This window comes from Triturus cristatus, chromosome 12 (genome assembly GCF_964204655.1).
Source record: "Triturus cristatus chromosome 12, aTriCri1.1, whole genome shotgun sequence".
Classification (NCBI taxonomy): Eukaryota; Metazoa; Chordata; class Amphibia; order Caudata; family Salamandridae; genus Triturus; species Triturus cristatus.
Window position 1 is genome coordinate 583,408,064 of NC_140595.1, and position 20,569 is coordinate 583,428,632.

Genomic DNA, 20,569 nt, shown 5'->3' on the forward strand with positions numbered 1-20,569 from the left:
ATTCTGTGAGTTGAAGTCTTGTGTAGGTTTGTTGAACCAAATGAACTAACACCAGTGCCACTGGAATTATGCTGCAGGGTAGAACCAAGTTATGCAGCAGGGTTGACTAAACTATGCCCCAAGAAAAGGCAGATTATGCAGCGTAATGCGGCACATTTTGTGCTAGTATTACTTCCTTATTTTGTAATTTTTACACAGTTTAACACTGTCTGGGCAAAAGGTTTCACCCCATTACTACTAATCTAACGCCTAAATACAACAATAAGCAACAGAAAGGGACCAGCCAACCTTTCAAAATGGCCCTTCATTGAAAAAAGTAACTTTTGATCAGTGGAGTAGCAAAACTTTAGTTTACTCTTGTGGCATGCTTCATCATTGAGTCCGCACCCGCAACACCTAATGTGTCCAGGTGGGCTCAACCTCTCAACATAGGGAGCACCTTTAAGAGAGGTTTCCTTGAGGGATCTGCATTCAAATAAAAGGACCTTTAGTAACCGAAAAAAGTGTTTTTAATTAAATCTCAACTAATACTAGGGTAAGGTTAAAAACGAGTGTGCTGTCAAATGGGGCAAACCTAGGAACCTCTGGCATCATCCAAACCATGGTCTACATGTTTCAGCCACCTTCGCTCTCACCTGGAACTTGTGTCTTTCTTCTGCACCTTAAACTAACAAATCCCTATTTAGTCTCAATGTTTACTGTTTGCACAATACACAATTTTTAATTATTAAATATCAGTGTCACGCACCAAGAACGACACGGGGCTCGGGGTATCACTGAGTTAACAGCTTTATTAAGCACAGTCACTGTGGAGGGGTGTTTCGTTGGTTTAGTGTTTCGATACGGCTTCTTCTCTGGGGTCCCGTCCGGGTCTTCGGTCTGTCCCCTCAGAATGGAGAGGCTCTTAATAACAATCCTGTTATTAACCTTTCATTTGTGATAGGTCTACTACTCCCGCCCTCTATTGTGCAGAGGGTAGCTTCTGTGAATCAGACGTGTTGCTCCACACAGTACCAGGGGGTGTGCGGGGAAACCCACCTATGAGGGAAGGGAGACGAACCGAGAGATGACTCCTCTCTTGGTTCCTAGGTGCCCGTTTATTTCTATTTTCTATGCGCCCCGTATGACCCTTAGCTGTGCTTCCCACTGTCGTGGTTTTACATCCGCATGCCCTGTTACGACCTCACAGGACAACACCTTGGGGGACCTCTTTCATTGCAGCCCCTTAGTAGCCCAAAACCACCACCTGACAAAACACCCAACCTCTTAATATCCCTCTGGCGACTGCAGTCACTTGCCTGAAACCGTGACCCTGCAACGGAGTCACGGCTGCCTCGTCCTCAACGCCTTCCCGAAGGGTGACCTCTCTCTCCCTTGGCTGGTGTAATGGTAATTGGTTATCCATGATTGGTATGTTTGCCTTACTAGTAAAGTCCCTAGTAAAGTGCACTATGTGTGAAAGGGCTGGTAATGCAAATGCTACTAGTGGGCCTGCAGCACTAATTGTGCCACCCACAAAAGTAGCTCTAAAGAGAGAACCCAGGCCTGCCACTGCAGTGCCTGCGTGCAGTTTGTTAAACTGCCTTGTTATCCTGACAAGTGCACCCACTTGCCAGGTCTCACCCTTCCCTTTTTATGCACATCAGACACCCTTATAGTAGGTCCAGGGTACCCCCCTGGGCACGGTGCAGTGTAAGTGAAAGGTAGGACATGTATTGAGGTGTGTACCATGTCTTGACAGTGAAATGCTCTCCATTTCGTTTTTCACTGTTGCAAGGCCATCTTGCCCATAGGACAGAATGGGGAAGGCTGTGTATTATGTTTCCAGCCTATCTTTCCATAGGCTTAAGATGGAGAGGTGAAGTTTATTGTGCCTGAAATCACAATTTAATAACACATCTTTTTGTGGAGGTGGTTTTTGCATTGTGTGTTTAGAAACCACACTTTTAAAAGTGGCTGTTTTTTTTGGTTCTAACAATTCTGTGTCTATCTGCCTGGTTGTGGATTGGCTGTCTGGGTTTGAATGTGATAGGATCTGGGAAATGTCTTGACCCAGGGGAGGAGGTGATACAGCAACAGGCTGACCTGCATCTGGAGTGTAGGGGGGAGGAGTAGCCCCTGAAGGTAAAGAGGCCTGGGCTGCTGCCATAAAACAATGGCTCCATCTCCTCCTTAGGGATTGAGGATCCAGACTCCCACTATCAAAGGAAGAAGGTGTCACTGGCAGGGAGACACCCAGAACTGGTTTGGACAGGGGTCAGAGCCCCCCTGAACACAAAGACTTCAAAGACATTTAGGGGCATAACTATGAGGGCTGAAACCCCTGCACTCTGGACAGATCAAGACTGTAAAGGATTGAAACTAATTCGTGGTCAAGAGGAACCTCTGCCAAGGAAGAAACAGCTGAAGAGACTGAAGGAAAGGACTGACCCTTGCTGTGTGTTCTGGGGCTGGCCTGCAGTTTGCTGATTTAACCTAGGAGAGGCTAAGGTACCTTGCTGTGTGCTGTGTCCCCCTGCTTGAAAGGACATTTCTGTGTGCTGTGTTCTGTGTCCTGAAGTAATTTGTCCCCTAGGGCCCGAGGAGAGCTGGCTCCCTGTTGTGGAAACTCACGAATATAAAAGTTTCCAAGTGTGTTTCAGCGACGCTGTGTGCGTGTTCTTTTTGCTGCCTGAGACCTTCGTAAGAACTGCACCGTGAGTGTGTGCACCCAGAGTCCAAGTGAGTTTCAGCGATGCTGTGTGCATGTGCTTTGTGCAGCCTGAATCCTTCGTGAGGATTGTCCTGTGATCGTGTGCACCCGGAGTCCAAGTGAGTCTCTGCGACACTGTGTGCGTGTGCTTCGTGCAGCCTGAGACCTTCGTGAGGATTGTCCTGTGATCGTGTGCACCCGGAGTCCAAGTGAGTTCCAGCCACCCTGTGTGCGTGTGCTTCGTGCAGCCTGAGACCTTTGTGAGGATTGTCCTGTTATCGTGTGCACCCAGAGTACAAGTGAGTCTCAGCGATGCTGTGTGCGTGTGCTTTGTGCAACCTGAGACCTTCGTGAGGATTATCCTGTGATCGTGTGCACCCAGAGTCCAAGTGAGTCTCTGCGACACTGTGTGCGTGTGCTTTGTGCAGCCTGAGACCTTTGTGAGGATTGTCCTGTGATCGTGTGCAACCAGAGTCCAAGTGAGTTCCTGCCACGCTGTGTGCGTGTGCTTCGTGCAGCCTGAGACCTTCGTGAGGATTGTCCTGTTATTGTGTGCACCCCGAGTCCGAGTGAGTCTCAGCGACGCTGTGTGCGTGTGCTTTGTGCAGCCTGAGACCTTCGTGAGGATTGCCCTGTGATCGTGTGCACCCGGAGCTCAAGTGAGTCTCAGCGACGCTGTGTGCGTGTGCTTTGTGCAGCCTGAGACCTTCGCGAGGATTGCCCTGTGATCGTGTGCACCCGGAGCTCAAGTAAGTCTCAGCAACGCTGTGTGCATGTGCCCAGTTGCAGCCTGAGACCTTTGGGAGAAATTGCCCCGTGACTGTGTGCACCCGGAGTCCAAGTGAGTCTCTGCGACACTGTGTGCGTGTGCTTTGTGCAGCCTGAGACCTTTGTGAGGATTGTCCTGTGATCGTGTGCAACCAGAGTCCAAGTGAGTTCCTGCCACGCTGTGTGCGTGTGCTTCGTGCAGCCTGAAACCTTCGTGAGGATTGTCCTGTTATTGTGTGCACCCCGAGTCCAAGTAAGTCTCAGCGACGCTGTGTGCGTGTGCTTTGTGCAGCCTGAGACCTTCGTGAGGATTGCCCTGTGATCGTGTGCACCCGGAGCTCAAGTGAGTCTCAGCGACGCTGTGTGCGTGTGCTTTGTGCAGCCTGAGACCTTCGCGAGGATTGCCCTGTGATCGTGTGCACCCGGAGCTCAAGTAAGTCTTAGCAACGCTGTGTGCATGTGCCCAGTTGCAGCCTGAGACCTTTGGGAGAAATTGCCCCGTGACTGTGTGCACCCGGAGTACAAGTGAGTCTCTGCGACACTGTGTGCGTGTGTTTCGCGCAGCCTGAGACCTTCATGAGGATTGTCCTGTGATTGTGTGCACCCAGAGTCCAAGTGAGTTCCAGCCACGCTGTGTGCGTGTGCTTCGTGCAGCCTGAGGCCTTCGTGAGGATTGTCCTGTTATGGTGTGCACCCGGAGTCCAAGTGAGTCTCAGTGACGCTGTGTGCGTGTGCTTTGTGCAGCCTGAGACCTTCCTGAGGATTGCCCTGTGATCGTGTGCACCCGGAGCTCAAGTGAGTCTCAGCGACGCTGTGTGCGTGTGCCCAGTTGCAGCCTGAGACCTTTGGGAGAAATTGCCCTGTGACTGTGTGTCCTGGAGCAGTCGTGTTCTCTGTTTCGATCGAAAGTGTGACCAGAAGTGCTGCGATCGGTATTGCCATCGGCCCGGACCGGCCTCCCCAGAGGAGCTGTGAGAATTCACCGCCGCCGGGCCGAGCCTGCCTTTGCCAAGGAGAGACCTCAAACCGTCACCGTCAGGGGTCCGTGTTCCACTGCCCAAGATCAACGTTGTCGAATCGGAGGCCCAAGCCGGCAGGAGAGGAGAGGAGAGGGAGATCGGATCCCCCAGGTAACGCTCAGCGAGCGTGCGTGTGTCGCCACATGGGGCGGGGTGCGGGCTACGAGAGAAACGCTCTCGGCATTTCCCATCTTTGCAGCGCGAGCCTCCGCTCAAGTCCTAACGAGGCCCGTACTTGCCAAAGAGAGGCAGTACCGGGGCCGGAGTGTGGAGCTGCACTTTGTTTTCCATCATAACAGTATTGGGAGCATATTTTGGCAGTAGCTGACTGCGAGTCAGTAAGAGTGGCATAGAGACCAACCAGGGCACCACGATCGGTGCCGGAGTACATTATTTTGGCATTACGAACTGCCTGATTGTTGCATTACGAATTGCATTATTTTTGCATTATGAACTGCCTGATTGTTGGATTATGAATTGCATTATTTTTGCATTACGAACTGCCTGATTGTTGCATTCCTAACTGCATTATTTTCACATTATGAAGTGCCTGATTCATGCATTACGAACTGCACAGTATTGCATTAGGACTGCATTGGATCATTGAGAATTGCTCATTGATACTGCAAGAACCTACAAGGGCTTTCTGGCCTAATAACTGGCAAGGTGCAATATTACATATAAGCATATGTTGGATATTTATCGTGTGGTCTCATCGTATATCCTTTTTTTTATAAACATATAATTGTTTTTTTAATGAAACTTGTGTGGAGTCCATTTGTGGTGTCATCATTGGGTTACTGAGAGCATGTTTGCAAATACTTTACACATTTGCCTTGGAGATAAGCCTGGCTGCTCGTGCCAAGCTACCGAGGGGGTGAGCAGGGGCTATCTGAGAAGGTGTCCTTCCTTTCCCTGACTTAGAAGCAAGGGTGCCTATTTGGATTATGGTACTTACCTCAGCCAACTAATGACCCCCAGTTCTAACAGGTGGACTTTACTGCTGGCTATGGTGTCTGTCAACCGCTGTATGGCAGTGTCCTGCACCACCTGGTTCTGCACAATCAGGTCTGCTTGGGCTTGGAGGGCCTCCTGTAGGTGTTCCCGATCAGTCTTGGCCTCAGTTGCTTGCCCCTCCAACACTAGCTGGAGATGGCGTTGGCCCTCGGCTAGCTGCCTCAGCATATCGTCAAGGCTGATCGGCTGGGTCATGTTCTTGCTGCGTGACCGGACTAAGAGGAGGAAATCCCACTTCTGACACCACTTGTAACGCACCAAGAACGACACGGGCTCGAGGTATCACTGAGTTAACAGCTTTATTAAACACAGTGACTGTGGAAGAGTGTTTCGTTGGTTTAGTTTTCCGACCCGGCTTCTTCTCTGGGGTCCCGTCCAGATCTTCGGTCTGTCCCCTCTATAGGTCTTCCCCCTTGGGAAACAGAATGTAGAGGCTATTAATAACAATCCTGTTATTAATCTTTCATTTGTGAAAGGTCTACTACTCCCGCCCTCTATTGTGCAGTAGGGTAGCTTCTGTGACTCAGACGTGTTGCTCCACACGGTACCAGAGGGTGTGAGGGAAACCCACCCATGAGGGAAGGGAGACGAACCGAGAGATGACTCCTCTCTTGGTTCCTAGGTGCCCGTTTATTTCTATTCCCTATGCGCCCACGTATGACCCTCAGCTGTGCTTCCTACTGTCAGGGTTTTACGTCCGCATGCCCTGTTACGGCCTCACAGGACAACACCTTGGGGGGACCTTTTTCATAGCAGCCCCTTAGTAGCCCAAAATCACCACCTGACAAAACACCCAACCCCTTAATATCCCTCTGACGACCGCAGTCACTTGCCTGAAACCGTGACCCTGCAACAGGGTCACGGCTGTCTTGTCCTCAACGCCCTCCCGAAGGGTGAACTCTCTCTCTCCCTTGGCTGGTCTCCACGGCTTCCGTCTCCTGGTGCTGGAGTTCTCTTAAGTAGGTGCAAGAACATGTATTCACACATGCATTACATACACTTACGTGCTCCGAAGCTCCAAAAAGGTTGGCGAGTGCCTTTAAGTTTGGAGAGAAGCACAACACAATATTAAAGCAAGGTCATGGTCTTCTGGTACATTATTGTTAGACCTGGCACCTTGGATGGGTCTCCTTTCCATATTTTGATGTTGCCTCATGTGTTTTTGCTGGTGTTAGATGCTTTGGGCACTGTGCCACTGCTGTCCAGTGCCACAGTGCAAGTGCTCCCTGTTGTAAATTGATGTATGGGTTAGTGATTCCATGATTGGCTGGTTTGGTTTACCTGTCAGACCCTAGAACAGTGCACCAAGTGTGCCCAGGTCTGGTAATCCAAATGCTGCTGGTGGGCTTGCAGCACTGGTTGTGCCGTCCACAGAAGCAGCCGGTAAAAGTGTGTCTAAGGCTTGCCATTGCAGAGCCTGTGTGCAGTCTGGTACTGCTATGCTGACTGGGCAAGTGCACCCACTTGCCAGTCCCTAAACCTTCCAGTTTCTTCATATCAGACACCCCTATGGTAGGCCCAAGGGCAGGGCGCATTGTAAGTATAAGGTAGGACATGCGCTGGTGTGTGTGGCATGTCCTAATAGTGAATTAAAGCCATTTTCTTTTTTTAAACTTTTTTTATTATCACGAAATTCAGGGCATAATATAATCACATAGCATACATATAAGGCAGTAATCAGTATCTCAACCTTCGGTGACATTGCATACATCAACAATACCTGTTGCAGCACAAACATCTCCGCTGACATTCTGTTATTTCCACTCCATCCTCCCCTCCCCTCATTCGGATATGTCTTCCGTCTCCAGCGCAGGTGGTTCACAGATATAACCTCTAAATTTGTTCCACGCTCCCCACACTTTTCCCCATTTTTGTGGACATCCGCGGTGTACAAATACCGCCTTCTCCGCCACCATGGCCTCATTCATGTCTTTGCACCAGTCCCGGAGTGTAGGTGACTCCGCTGAACCCCACAGCCATTTTCGTTTTTCACTATTGCAAGGCTACCTGTTCCCCATAGGCCAGAATGGGCAGTTTGATTATGACAACTTATAATCCTAACTGACTCAGGGAACATGGTTGAAATTAGAGTTTAGTATGCCTGGACTCAGAATGATAAAATACATCTTTTAGTGAAGTTGGTTTTAACATTCTGTGTTTGAAAATACCACTTTTAGAATGTAGGTATTTTCTTGTCTAACCATCCAAACCTGCCTTTGCTAGGCTGTGTATTCCTTGTCTGGAGTTTGAGTGACAGGGGCTGGGGAATTCCAGGAGGCAGGATGAGTCAGCACAGGGCTGAATAGAGAGATCTGCATCTAGATAGTTGGGAGGGGTTGCACCTGGGACCTGAATAGGGCTGTGCCTTCCCTCCACAATGTTGGCTCCACCTCCTGTGGTGTGTCTGCTGCCTCTGCCCTGCACTCTGAAAGGAAAGAAGGAGTCTTGTCAACAAAGTGCTCCAGGACTGACCAGAACTGGTTTGGACTAGGCAAAGGCCTCTCGGCCTTCAGAGAACAAAGAGAAACTGGGTATAAATATTGGGACCCAAAGCAAAGAACTTTAGATCACTTTGGGAAACAAGAAGAAACCTTTGCTGAGGAGCGGAACCAGAAGAAACTGAGGAGAGACTATCCCTAAGCTTGAGGGATTGGCCTGCAGTGGTTGCCTGACTGCCAAAGAAAGGAGAAATGACTTTGTGTGCACTTTATTCAACTTGTGAAGGATATACAAGGGCTTGGAAAAGAGCTTGCCTCCTGCTGAAGTCTCAGGGACAACAGACTTCACCCACCAGCTCCTCAAGAGTTCTTTGGAAGTGCCTGCTGTTTTGTGAGGCTTTCTGAGGGACTGCGTGTCGCAAAGGAGCTGGAAGCGCGACTCATGAACAAGAAGCGTGCCGCCGAACTGCCGCTGCCGCTTCACAACACGAAGTGCCTCGCATCGCCGGAGAAGAGGATCAACGTTGCAGCAGATGCCGCCGCATCACCGGGAAGCGTGTCACAGAAGAATCGTTGAGTCAGTGCAGGTCCACCGAAGCGCCTCGCATCGCATGGGGAGAGGATCGAAGTCGCAGCAGATGCCGCCGCATCACTGGGAAGCGTGTCGCAGGGCCTGTCGCGGCTCATCGCCAGAGAAGAGGATCGACGTCGCAGCAGACGCCGCCGCATCACCGGGAAGAGTGTCGCAGGGCCTGTCGCGGCTCGCATCATTGTGGAAGCCACTCGCATCGGCAGGGGAGAGGATCGACGTCGCAGCAGACGCAGCCGCATCACTGGGAAGCGTGTTGCAGGGCCTGTCGCGGCTCGCATCGTGAGGAAGCATCTCGCATCGCCGGAGAAGAGGATCGATGTCGCAGCAGACGCCGCCGCATCACTGGGAAGCGTGTCGCATCAAGAAGAAAGCGCCATCTTTGTTTCTTTGCACCCGATCTTCAACGCATCACCATCCTTGCAACACTTTCGTTGTCTTGCTTTACGCATTTTAAGGTACATTGAACTCTGAGTGTCGCATTTACCATCTTAAGAGAACTAAGCTAATTCTACCATTTTAAAGTACAGTATTGTGGATTTGTGTCGTTTGTGGTCTTGTGATAAGTCTATATAAAGAATACTTATTTTTGATATAAAATTGGTGTGGTGTCCCTTTGTGGTGTTGTCACTTGATTACTGTATGTGTTCACAAATGCTTTACACACTGCCTCTGACATAAGCCTGTCTGCTCGTGCCAAGCTACCAAGGGGGTGAGCAGGGGTTATTTTAGGAGTGTACCCCCTTACCCTGACTAGACGCAAGGGTCCCTATTTGTCACAGGTACCTACCTCTGCCAACTAGAGACCCCCAAATATAACATTGGTGGGCAGCGGTGAGGATTCTGGACTTGCATTTGTGACTCATATACAGTGATTGGTGAACACTACTAGTGAGTGCAGACCAAAACGCGACCACATACTTTTGGTAGATTGTTTTTCTGGGATTTTCTATTTTTGCAAAGAACTGCCAAGTTTAACCACCATGGAGAAAGCAGCATCCATAGCTTCTGTTGATCTTGATTGGGAAGAGGAGAAACTAGAATGCTACACCGCTAACCAGCTCAAGCACTTCTGCAGAAGGTTTAAAGTTCCTATGACTGGTCTCTCCAGAAGGGGGAATTCCAAAAGGAGCTGAGGGCCTGGTTTGAAGCAAGGAGCACCCCTGAGCCTGTGGAGGGGGGCAGATAATGCAGATGAGCAGCTAGAAGGGCCAGTGGGTTCAGGAGGGAGAACGGTCTCCCCAGCAGGCAGCAGTGTTTCTGCCAGAGGCCTGTCCCCAGAAGAGTTGGCAGACAGGAAAGAAAACATGATGCATGAGATGGAGCTGGCCAAGTTCAGGTTGGGTGGGCAACTGGAGTTAGAAAATAGGAAATTGGCCCTAGAAGAGAAGAGAATGCAGTTGGAGCATGAGAAAAGTTTGAGGGAGTTGGAGCTAAAAGCTAGGGGCTTAGAAATTTCTCCCTCTGGTGGCAGCACACCGTCTATGCCTGTTGAAGCTAGGGTGTATATTCCTAAAGATGTGGTGAAAGAATGATGATATTGGGCAGTGGTTCAAGGCCTATGAGGTAGCCATGTCTTCCCACCGGGTCCCTAAGAAGGATTGGGGAGCGGGATTGTGGGGGCGGTTCCTTAGTGAAGGGCGGGACACACTGTTAGACTTGCCTTCTAAAGTCCATAATTCATATCGCCATATGAAAGATGCCTTAATGTCCAGGTATGGTTTAACTCCTGAATTGTATAGACAGTGGTTCAGAGGTTGCAAGAAGATAGAGGGCAGTACTTGGGTGGAATATGTCACTTTTTTCTGCAGAGCATTGGATGGTTGGGTGAAGGGTAGCAAAGTTGATGATTTTCAGGGGCTCTTTGATTTGATTGCATGGGAGCACTTGTCAAGTAATTGTTTTCCCGAGCTACGCCAGCACCTTATTGATAGCAGGCTCACTAACCCTAGGAAGCTTGCTGAGGAGGCGGACCACTGGGTAAGCACCAGGGTCCACAAGGGTCACGTGGGAGACAGCCAAGAGTGGGCAGGGTCCCCAGCAGAAGAGTGGGGGGACAGGGGTAAACAGAGGGAGTTCCAAAGAAGGCCCCAAAATAGTCCCCAAGGGAACCAAAGGAAAAGTTCCCAGCCTCCCTCCCAGAAACCATCAGGGGCCCGACAGGTCCACGTGTTCAAGGGGGACCCCTGAAGTGCTACAAGTGTGGAGACCTGGGTCATAAGGCGAATTATCCCAGGTGCTGCCAGTTTGGAAAGACAGCACCCCCTGGTGCAGCCCCCCGGCAGATGGCTAGTGTAGCCCTGGGTGAGGAGGCCGGTGCCCAAGGTGGGTGGGGTCCCGCAGAGATGTCCCTTGTCTCTTTAGGAGACTGTGAGGGGGTCCCCAGGACCCAACTGCCTGACAACACTAAGAAATACAGGCAGTGGGTGACCATCAATGGCCAGAGAGTGGAGGCTCTTAGAGATACAGGGGCCAGTGTGACAGCTGTCAAGTGTCGCCTGGTATCTCAAGAGCAGGTTGTCCCCAATGCATTCTATCCAGTTGTTGCTGCTGACAACACAGAGAGCCACTGCCAGGTGGCTCAGGTTCGCTTTGAGTGTGGGGGGGTCCTCTGGTACTCTTCAGGTAGCTGTGAGGCTCGCCATGCCTGTTGACTGTTTGTTAGGGAACGATCTGGAGAGCTCACCTTGGGTGAAGGTGGAGCGAAGTGCTCATTTGGAAATGTTGGGTCTGCCTGACTGGGCGTGTGTCACCATATGGTCCATGGCAGCCAGTAGGGGTTCTCAAGATGAACAGGAGCCTGAGAGGGGGGCCCAGGTGCCTGCCTTAGAGATAGGAGGCAGGGGGCATGGGAAACCGGCCCCCGAAGTTCCCACGGTCCAGGAGGAAGCAGACCCTGGGGGGATGCCCTGCAGCCTACAGGGGCACAGGAAGCTGAACTGGGGGACCTGCCTGAGCTGACCCATTGGCAGCAAGATGGAGGACCCTCCAGGGAGGAGTTCTGTGAGGAGCAGAACAAGTGCCCTTCTCTCGTGGGTCTGCGGCAGCAGGCTGCAGACCAGGCAGCAGGTGATCAGTCTGGGTCACATTGGGTCTACTGGGAGAATGGTCTCCTGTATTCTGAGCCTAAGGTTGCTGAGCCTGGGTCAGCCCATGTGCTGGTAGTACCCCAGCGCTTCAGAGTCTTCCTACTGGGGCTGGCTCATGATGTGCCATTGGCAGGACACTTGGGCCAGGACAAGACCTTTGAGAGGCTTGTCACCCACTTTTATTGGCCCCAAATGCGCAGGAGTTCAGACACTCACTTCAGGACATGTCAGATTTGCCAGGCAAGTGGAAAGAGTGGGAGGAAGCAAAAGGCTCCTCTCCAGCCATTCCCTGTGGTCAGCACCCCCTGAACGGGTGGGTATTGACATTGTGGGGCCACTGGACACCAAGACAGCCATGGGCAACAGGTTTATCCTGGTCTTGGTAGACCATGCCACCCGGTACCTGGAAGCCATACCTCTGAGGACAGTGACAGCCCCCGTGGTGGGACGAGCACTGATGGGAATTTTCTCCAGAGTGGGATTCCCTCGCGAGGTGGTGTCTGACCGAGATACCAACTTAATTTCCAAGTATATGAAGTCCCTGTGGCAGAAGTGTGGGGTAACCTACAAGTTTAGCACTCCTTACCACCCCCAAGGAAATGGGTTGGTTGCAAGGTTCAACCGAACCCTGAAGGGCATGATTATGGGTCTTGAGGAACCTATGAGGCGTAAGTGGGATGTCCTCTTACCATGCCTACTCTTTGCATACCGTGAGGTGCCACAGAAATCTCTAGGGTTCAGCCCCTTTGAGCTTCTCTATGGACACCTAGTGAGAGGACCTCTAAGTTTGGTCAAAGAAGGCTGGGAGCAATCTCCCAGGAAACCTCCCCAGGATGTATATAGCTACATGCTGGCCTTTAGGAACTAAACTAGGCGTTTCAGGCAACTCGCTGAGGCGAATCTGGAAGCCAGCCAGGAGGAGATGAAGCAGTGGTACGACCAGAATGCCACTCTGGTAGAGCTTCAGCCTGGTCAGAAAGTGTGGGTCATGGCCCCAGTGGAGCCCTGCGTGCTCCAGGATAAGTGGCCCGGACGATTTGAGGTTGTGGAACGCAAAAGTCTGGTTACCTACTTGGTGGACTTGCGGTCTCCCAGGAACCCCTTGAGGGTCCTGCATGTCAACCGCCTGAAGCCCCACTTGGAGAGGTCCCAAGTGGGCATGCTCTTAGCGACAGATGGTGGAATGGAGGAGGAGACTGAGCCTCTTCCGGACCTCCTGTCGGCGACTGAGCAAGATGGGTCAGTGGATGGTGTCAACCTCTCTTCCACCCTGACCCCTGAGCAACAGAATGACTGCCGCCAGTTGCTGGGACAGTTTTCTGATCTGTTCTCCCTGATTCCCGGTGTCACTGATTGGTGCATCCATGATGTGGACACTGGGGATAGTACACCTGTGAGGCACAAAATCTACAGGGTGACTGACAGGGTGAGAGCTTGCATCAAAGAGGAGGTCTCCAAGATGCTTGCGTTAGGGGTGACTGAGTCCTCTAACAGTCCTTGGACCAGCCCACTGGTCTTGGTCCCAAAGGCTGCCGCACCGGGTGTCACGCCAGAACTCCGGTTCTGTGTGGACTACCGAGGGCTCAATTCAGTCACCAGGACTGACGCGCACCCCATCCCCAGAGCTGATGAGCTCATAGATTTGCTAGGGGCTGCATGGTACCTCAGCACGTTTGACTTAATGTCTGGGTACTGGCAGATCACCTTGACTGATGGGGCAAGAGAGAGGTCAGCATTCTCCACACCAGATGGGCACTACCAGTTGCGGGTTATGCCCTTTGGGATGAAGAATGCCCATGCCTCCTTTCAGAGGTTGGTCAATCAGGTGTTGGCTGGACTGGACGAGTTCAGTGCCGCCTACCTGGATGAAATCGCAGTGTTCAGTGCCAGTTGGGAAGAACATCTGCGTCACCTCTGGGAAGTGTTGATGGCGCTGCGGAGGGCAGGCCTCACGATCAAGGCAATTAAGTGCCAGATCGGGCAGGGTTCCATGGTGTACTTGGGACACCAGGTTGGGAGAGGCCTGGTGGCGCCCCTGCAGCCCAAAATTGAATCCATCCTGACTTGGGAACCCCCAAAACCCAGACAGAGGTGAGAGCCTTTTTAGGACTCACAGGTTACTACAGGAGGTTTGTCAAGGGGTATGGCAACATTGTTGCAACCTTGACTGCGCTGACTTCCAGGAAGCAGCCCAAGAAAGTGATTTGGACTGACACCTGTGAGAAAGCTTTTGAGGCCCTGAAAACTGCTATGTGCACGGCCCCCGTGCTCCTGGCACCCAACTTCTCCAGAGAGTTCATAGTACAAACAGACGCTTCAGAGCATGGTGTGGGGGCTGTTTTGACACAGATGAATGAGGAGGGCCAAGATAAATCTGTAGCCTTCATCAGTAGGAGGTTACTTCCACAGGAACAGAGGTGGAGTTCCATTGAGCGTGAGGCATTTGCTGTGGTCTGGGCACTGAAGAAGCTGAGACCCTACCTGTTTGGGACTCACTTCTGGGTTCAGACAGACCACAGGCCCCTCAGATGGTTGATGCAGATGAGGCGTGAGAATCCAAAGCTGTTGAGGTGGTCCATTTCCCTACAGGGGATGGATTTCATGGTGGAACACTGCCCTGGTACAGAACACACCAACGCTGATGGTCTGTCCAGATTTTTCCACCTTAATGAGGAGAACTTCCAGGAGGTAGGGTAGTTCTCCCCACATTTCAGCTGGAGGGGACACGTGTTAGACCTGACACCTTGGCGTGGGTCTCCCTTCCATTTTTTGATGTTGCCTCATCTGTTTTTGCTGGTGTTAGATGCTTTGGGCACTGTGCCACTGCTGTCCAGTGCCACAGTGCAAGTGTTCCCTGTTGTAAATTGATGTATAGATTAGTGATCCCATGATTGGCTGGTTTGGTTTACCTGTCAGACCCTAGAACATTGCACCAGGAGTGCCCAGGGCTGGTAATCCAAATGCTGCTGGTGGGCTTGCAGCACTGGTTGTGCCACCCACAGAAGCAGCCGGTAAAAGTGTGTCTAAGGCTAGCCATTGCAGAGCCTGTGTGCAGTCTGGTACTGCCATGCTGACTGGGCAAGTGCACCCACTTTCCAGTCCTTAAACCTTCCCTTTTCTTCCTATCAGACTCCCCTATGGTAGGCCCAAGGGAAGGGTGCATTGTAAGTATAAGGTTGGACATGCCCTGGTGTGTGTGGCATGTCCTAATAGTGAATTACAACCATTTTCGTTTTTCACTATTGCAAGGCTACCTGTTCCCCATAGGTCAGAATGGGCAGTTTGATTATTACAATCCTAACTGACTCAGGGAATATGGTAGACATTCGAGTTTAGTATGCCTGGACTCAGAATGATAAAACACATATTTTAGTGAAGTTGGTTTTAACATTCTGTGTTTGAAAATACCACTTTTAGAAAGTAGGTATTTTCTTGTCTAACCATTCAAACCTGCCTCTGCTAGGCTGTGTATTCCTTGTCTGGAGTTTGAGTGACAGGGGCTTGGAAATTCCAGGAGGCAGGATGAGTCAGCACAGGGATGAATAGAGAGATCTGCATCTAGATGGGTGGGAGGCATTGCACCTGGGACCTGAATAGGCTGTGCCTTCCCTCCACAATGCTGGCTCCACCTCCTGTGGTGCGTCTGATGTCTCTGCCCTGCACTCTGAAAGGAAAGAAGAAGTCTTGTCAACAAAGTGCTCCTGGACTGACCAGAACTGGTTTGGCGAGGCAAAGGCCTCTCTGCCTTCAGAGAACAAAGAGAAACTGGGTATAAATATTGGGACCCAAACCCAAGAACTTTAGATCACTTTGGGAAACAAGAAGAAACCTTTGCTGTGGAGCGGCACCAGAAGAAACTGAGGAGAGACTATCCCTAAGCTTGAGGGATTGGCCTGCAGTGGTTGCCTGACTGCCAAAGAAAGGAGAAAGGACTTTGTGTGCACTTTATTCAACTTGTGAAGGATCTCCAAGGGCTTGGAAAAGATCTTGCCTCCTGCTGAAGTCTCAGGGACAACAGACTTCACCCACCAGCTCCTCAAGAGTTCTTTGGAAGTGCCTGCTGTTTTGCGAGGCTTTCTGAGGGACTGCGTGTCACAAGGAGCTGGAAGGGCGACTCATGAACAAGAAGTGTGTCGCCGAACTGCCGCTGCCGCTTCACAACACGAAGCACCTCGCATCACCGGAGAAGAGGATTGACGTCGCAGCAGATGCTGCCGCATCACCGGGAAGCGTGTCGCACAAGAATTGTTGAGTTATCGCAGGTCCACCGAAGCACCTCGCATCGCCAGGGGAGAGGATCGACGTCGCAGCAGATGCCGCCGCATCACGGGGAAGCGTGTCGCAGGGCATGTCACGGCTCATCGCCGGAGAAGAGGATCAACGTCGCATCAGACGCCGCCACATCGCCGGGAAGCGTGTCACAGGGCCTGTGGCGGCTCATCGGCCGGAGACAAGGATCGACGTCGCAGCAGACACCGCCGCATCACCGGGAAGAGTGTCGCAGGGCCTGTCACGGCTCGCATCGTTGTGGAAGCAACTCGCATCGCCAGGGGAGAGGATCAACATCACAGCAGACGCCACCGCATCACTGGGAAGTATGACGCAGGGCCTGTCGCGGCTCGCATCGTGAGGATGCATCTCGCATTGCCGGAGAAGAGGATCGACGTCGCAGCAGACGCCGCCGCATCACCGGGAAGCGTGTCGCATCAAGAAGAAAGCCCCATCTTTGTTTCTTTGCACCCGATCTTTAATGCATCACCGTCCTTGCAACACTTTTGTTGTCTTGCGTTACGCATCTTAAGGTACATTGAACGCTGAGTGTCGCATTAACCATCTTAAGAGAACTAAGCTAATTCTACCATTTTTAAGTACAGTATTGTGGATTTTTGTCGTTTGTGGTCTTGTGATAAGTCTATATAAAGAATACTTATTTTTGATATAAAACTGGTGTGGTGTCCCTCTGTAGTGTTGTCACTTGATTACTGTATGTGTTCACAAATGCTTTACACACTGCCTCTGAGATAAGCCTGTCTGCTCGTGCCAAGCTACCAAGGGGGTGAGCAGGGGTTATTTTAGGAGTGTACCCCCTTACCCTGACTAGACGCAAGGTTGCCTATTTGTCACAGGTACCTACCTCTGCCAACTAGAGACCCCCAAATCTAACAATTATCCTTGACACACATCTCACCTACACCCTTTGTGTGGTGCCATAGACAAGTGTTTCAACAATTCAATAGTGATATGGCAGGCATAAACTAAACTGCTCATTAAGAGAATGACATAATACAAGTCATAACCTCTGGGTGCCGATATATAGTGGTACAATCCTGATGTAACAAAAGCACTTAAATTAATAAATCTCTTAATTTTGCAGTGCTAAATTAATCAGTGAGCTTGAGAGTGCATTGTGTGGATTTTCACGCACACACAGAACGCTGCCGAGACCTATAAATACCTCCTAAGGGGCTCTAACGGGCCTCATAGCGTAACATTGGAGGAGACTGACCCTCTAGTCAGACACTGAGTAAGTAAAATAGATCTTAGTTGAAGCCCACTTATTTTGGGAAGGAGGACAAATCAGCATCTGTCCCCCCCCCACCGCTCGCCACAAGCGGGGGCCAGAGGGGGGCCCATACTTACTTAATCATGCTCGCTTTGCCACTCAATTCAAGCTAGCCTGGCTGATATGGGGTGATACTCCAAAACCAGTCCCAGGATACTTGTTTCAGGACCTAACCTGGCAGTTTGTGCTGGACTGTTCCCATGGGGAGCAGGGTCAAGATTGATTTGCATATGGCTGGGTCCAAACTAGGGTGGCGTGGTGAGCAAAAAAACAATGGAATAAATCCAGATCTGTGACTGGGGGCGAGTGTTTGATTTGTTCAGTATTCTGTCCATCATTTTTTCTTTTTGCTTATACCACATTATAATCAGCATCGTTATGTGAGGAGAAGACCCAATTCAGGTGCTTTTTTTAAACTATACATAGCGCGATAGTGGTGTAAAGAATTTTGTATGAGCATTATACTCATGCTGCGCCCCAAGTTGGTAAAAGAACATTGTGCGTGTTATTAATAAACGCATGGAAAACGGAGCATGCCAATATATTGCAATCCTAAAAAAAATATTTGGAGATACAAGACAATGCATCTCAGGTGTGGAGGCAAGCTCTTTTGTGTAAATAATCTATCCCTGATTGCTATATTTGAAATATAAAGGCAGTGAATCTCTGGTGTAAGGGCAAAAGATGGGTATGTTCTTTTGAGTGTGACATATCCTAATTGAAATAAACAAGATGTTATTGTTTATTTATTCAGGGGCAGCCACAGAACTTATAATTTAGCCATGTTTCATACATTTTTAAACAATAAATCCATTGTTGTTCTTTCTCAAAAAGAATCCTTCCTGCCTTTTTATTTGGATTTTCTAAAGTTTCATGGACAACCCACTGAAGGCCATTTACTGAGTGATTTTGTGAAATATAGTGGTTGCTAATTTTTTACGTTACTTTTCTGCACTGTATGTTACTTCTACTTTCCATTACCCATTTTCTGACTTTTCTACAGGTCATCCCAATGTACCTCAAATCACAGGGGCAAATCATCATATTGCATGTGAGGTGTTGCAGTTGGTATTTTTCCTCAGTGTTAGAAATGGGGGTCTCTAGTTGGCAATGGCTGGCCACTGTCCAAGTAGGGACCCTTCTTCCTAAGTCAGAGTAAGCAGCCTACACCCTTTGACAACCCCTGCTCAACCCTGTGGTAACGTAGCACGAGCAGCTAGGCTTATCTCAGAGGCAGTGTGTGAAGCATTTATGACCATACACAGTAATACAATGAGGAACACTACAAATGGACACCACTCAAGTAGTTTTGAAAAATAGGTATTTTTATATAGACTTAATCACAAGACCAATAACAGTAAAAATCCACAATACTATAAAAATATAATTACTTTAGAAATGCTGCAAGGAAAAATAGTTCAGGATGCACAAAATGATGTTTGGTTCAAGGCAGTGGTCTCTGCGACCCTTTTACTCACAAAGTATCTGGTTCCTGGAGCAAAGCAACTAAAATGTCACTAAGGCGTTGTAGCGATAAATTTCCTCACGCTAACCAGCGATGCGTTGAATCCTTACCGCAAGGGAGGATGATGCGCTGGGTTGCGGGCAGGACAAAGCGACAAACTTCCTCACGCTAAGCCGGTGATGCGATGAAATCCTTGCCGCGAAGGGAGGATGATGCACCGAGCCTGTTGCGTGTGCGATCTTGCTGCGTTGACAAAGATGGCGCTCCGCGAGGAAGTGACGATCCGGATTCGATGCGGGGAATATGGCGAACGCTCGGCGTCCGCGCTGCGATGATCCTGTTGCGATGATTTCCAGATAGCGGGCGTTTTCAGGCCCGCAGACAAGTGCTGCGACGATCTTCGGATAGCGGGCGTTTTCAGGCCCGCAGACAGGTCCTGCGACGATCTTCGGGGTTAGCGAGCACTCGGCGACAGCGGAGCGGCGATTTTTCTCATGCTCACCAGCTGCAGCGGCTCACTAACGGAGGTTAGCGACGATTTTCAGCGCTCTCTTCTCAGCAGTAGAACTAGAGGCCCTGGAACACACAGGAGCCTCACCTGCAGATAGTAATCCTCGCTGGGAGGAAACAGGAGGCTGATGGTGGAGTCTGATGTGCCTGAGACTCCAGCAGGAGGCTAGCTCTCTCCTAGCCCTTGGGTGATTGCTGTAGCACAAAAATAAAAGTCCAATCAAAGTTCTTTTCCTCTTCTTGAAGTCCAGTAGTAACAGCTGCAGGCCAGTCCCAGAAACAGCACACAAGCCCAACGACAGTCCTTCTCCTGCAGATTCTTGTAGTCCCACGGACAGAGGTTCTTCTTGTTATCCAGGAGCAATACAAATTGTAGGGGTTTGTGCACAAATATTTATACCCCCAAAGTCTTTGTTCTTAGGGGTCCCAAGTCTCTGAACCCAGCCAGAACCAGTTCTGCCCAGCCCTGGAGCACTTTGTTGATCAGGCTGCATCCTTCCTTTCAGAAAGAGAGGGTCTGCCTCAGACGCACAGTGGGAGGTGGAGCCAGCATTCACCTTGCCAGGCACAGTCCTATTCAAGTGCAGGAGCTACCCCTCCCCTCACACCAAGGCAGGTAGCTCTATTCAACCCAGGTCTGACTCAGCCTGCCCTGTCCCTCCAAAACCAGACAGCCAATACACATCATAGCAGAGCAAACTGGAAGGCTTAGGCAAGAAAGTACCTATACTCTAAAAGTGGTAGTTTCAAACACAGAATATAAAAATAACCTTCACTAAAAGATGTATTTTAATATTCTGAGCTCAGGCATACTAGATTCGTTTTTCTACCATGTTCTGTGGGTCAGTTAGGACTATAGAATGTAATAGCCCAGACCTCCCATTCTGGCCTATGGAGAACAGGTAGCCTTACAGTAGTGAAAAACGAAATGGGGTGTAATTCACTACTAGGACATGCTACATACATCAGGGCATGTCCTACCTTACACATACAATGCGCCCTATCATAAGGGGGGCTTACAGGATGCCAAGGGAAGGTTTAGGGGCTGGAAAGTGGGTGCACTTCACAGCCAAGATGGCAGTTCTGGACTGCACGCAGACACTGCAGTGGCAAGTCTGAGACACACTTTACAAGCTGCTTCTGTGGGTGGCACAAACCAGTGCTGCAGGCCCACCAGCAGCATTCGGTTTACCAGCCCTGGGCACACACAGGCCACGCTACTAGGGACTAACAGGTAAACCAAATAAGCCAATCATGGATGTACCAATTCATATGTCATCTTTACAAAGGGAGCATTCGCGCTGTGGCACTGAATGGCAGTGGCACAGCGCCCAGAGCATCTATAACCAGCAAAAACAGAGGAGACACAGGGAAAAAATAGAAGGGAGACTCACGCCAATGGTGCCAGGTCTAGCACTC